This window comes from Chiloscyllium punctatum, unplaced genomic scaffold (genome assembly GCF_047496795.1).
Source record: "Chiloscyllium punctatum isolate Juve2018m unplaced genomic scaffold, sChiPun1.3 scaffold_1019, whole genome shotgun sequence".
Taxonomy (NCBI): domain Eukaryota; kingdom Metazoa; phylum Chordata; class Chondrichthyes; order Orectolobiformes; family Hemiscylliidae; genus Chiloscyllium; species Chiloscyllium punctatum.
Window position 1 is genome coordinate 32,501 of NW_027310753.1, and position 2,500 is coordinate 35,000.

At 61.8% G+C, this 2,500-nt stretch overlaps 1 non-coding gene across 1 annotated transcript; it reads left to right on the forward strand.

Annotated features, from left to right (window-relative positions):
* The first annotated feature begins 2,172 nt into the window (after positions 1-2,172).
* Positions 2,173-2,326, forward strand: LOC140474477 (5.8S ribosomal RNA). The gene has a single exon (XR_011959148.1). It is a non-coding gene; the product is annotated as a 5.8S ribosomal RNA (ribosomal RNA).
* The last annotated feature ends 174 nt before the right edge of the window (positions 2,327-2,500 follow it).

Genomic DNA, 2,500 nt, shown 5'->3' on the forward strand with positions numbered 1-2,500 from the left:
GTACGCCCGTTTCCGTTTCAACTTGTCTCGCGAGGGTGGTTTCGGGGCCAGCAGGAGAGCTCGTCGGGGTAGCAGGCCCTGCAGCCGTGGTCACCGCCAAACCCCCACAACTCGAGCAAGTGAAAAAAAAAGTAACAAATAAGAAAGGATCGTCGGCTTGGGGGTACGCCCGTTTCCGTTTCAACTTGTCTCGCGAGGGTGGTTTCGGGGCCAGCAGGAGAGCTCGTCGGGGTAGCAGGCCCTGCAGCCGTGGTCACCGCCAAACCCCCACAACTCGAGCAAGTGAAAAAAAAAGTAACAAATAAGAAAGGATCGTCGGCTTGGGGGTACGCCCGTTTCCGTTTCAACTTGTCTCGCGAGGGTGGTTTCGGGGCCAGCAGGAGAGCTCGTCGGGGTAGCAGGCCCTGCAGCCGTGGTCACCGCCAAACCCCCACAACTGGAGCAAGTGAAAAAAAAAGTAACAAATAAGAAAGGATCGTCGGCTTGGGGGTACGCCCGTTTCCGTTTCAACTTGTCTCGCGAGGGTGGTTTCGGGGCCAGCAGGAGAGCTCGTCGGGGTAGCAGGCCCTGCAGCCGTGGTCACCGCCAAACCCCCACAACTCGAGCAAGTGAAAAAAAAAGTAACAAATAAGAAAGGATCGTCGGCTTGGGGGTACGCCCGTTTCCGTTTCAACTTGTCTCGCGAGGGTGGTTTCGGGGCCAGCAGGAGAGCTCGTCGGGGTAGCAGGCCCTGCAGCCGTGGTCACCGCCAAACCCCCACAACTCGAGCAAGTGAAAAAAAAAGTAACAAATAAGAAAGGATCGTCGGCTTGGGGGTACGCCCGTTTCCGTTTCAACTTGTCTCGCGAGGGTGGTTTCGGGGCCAGCAGGAGAGCTCGTCGGGGTAGCAGGCCCTGCAGCCGTGGTCACCGCCAAATCCCCACAACTCGAGCAAGTGAAAAAAAAAGTAACAAATAAGAAAGGATCGTCGGCTTGGGGGTACGCCCGTTTCCGTTTCAACTTGTCTCGCGAGGGTGGTTTCGGGGCCAGCAGGAGAGCTCGTCGGGGTAGCAGGCCCTGCAGCCGTGGTCACCGCCAAACCCCCCACAACTGTTGGGCGCCTACCTGCGCGGGGCAGGAGGACACTTTCCGATTTCAAATCTCCGTTTGCCGAGTCCACCCCGAACGCACGCGGGCGGGCGGGTTCGCATCACCCTTCGTCACAAGGGGCGAAGCCCGTTCCACCGTCTCGTCAGTAGTGCCGACCGGTCTGTGATCGACGAGGGGAGCCACACCAGGTCCGGCCCTGCTGCTTGGCGGCACCGCGTCGTCGGGAGCTCGCGACAGACGGAGGGTTTCGGTGTACTCTCCAGCCACGGGAAACGAAGCCGGTGATGCAGGCGCCGGTCCTTCGCTCCCAAATCGGCTGGGTTTACATCGTTGCTATCTAGTCACGCTCCCTTCAAACCCGACGGGGTACCTATTCCCCTCACCCGTCTGTGCGTATACAGCCTCTTTGCACTTGCGGGATGGGGGTGGTGGTTTAAAGACTCTCGAGTTGCCGCCCGTCGGTCTCCGAGCTCCGTGCAGTAGTGATCCCCAGCGAACTGCCAGCAGGGCGAACGAGCGATCCCGCTCTCGGTCGGGGCGCCTGGCGTCGATCGGTGGTCGGTGGCTTGCGGGCAAGCTGCGCTGTGAGTGTGGGAACGAGTATGACGAGCCGTTGCCGCGACTCCCATTCCACCTCGGCGGTGGCTGGGCCGGGCGGGCGTCTGCTCGGGCGAGTGCCGCCCCCGCCTCCTCGCAGGAAGTCCGCTCGCCGACACGCCGCCACGTGCACGCGTCAGTGACGCTGCCGAACCGATGGCCGGTGCCCGTTCCCGCCTCTGCTTTTCCTAGGGCAAAGCTGCTGCACGCCTCGTGATACTCGGCGGGCGACATGGTGGCGGTGATCCTGCCTCCGTCGCTGCGGTGCGTTGGGGCACGCATCGCCTCTTGGGCGCCCTGTCCTCCTCCCCCCAATAGACGTATGTTTCTGCGGGCCGCACCAGGATGGTGCTCCCCACCGCTTCACGCCACCCTGCTCCGCCCGCACGCCGGCGTGCAGGTGGCTGTAGCTCAAGGTGGGGAGCGTATGTGCGGTCCGGGTCGCTTTCCTCTGGCGAGGGAGAGAGACCTAAAACAAACTCAGACAACTCTTGACGGTGGATCACTCGGCTCGTGCGTCGATGACGAACGCAGCTAGCTGCGAGAATTAATGTGAATTGCAGGACACATTGATCATCGACACTTTGAACGCACTTTGCGGCCCCGGGTTCTTCCCGGGGCCACGCCTGTCTGAGGGTCGTTTGGCAATCAATCGCACTCGCCTTGGCTGGCGAGAGCGCGGCTGGGGTGTCGCAGAGGACCCGTCCTCTTTGTCCCCCTAAGTTCAGACTCCGGAGCCCTCCGGCGTCGGAGCGCTTGGCCTTTCCCCCCCACCCTGCACATTCCGTTCGTCAGGCTCGACGCCATCCCCCCG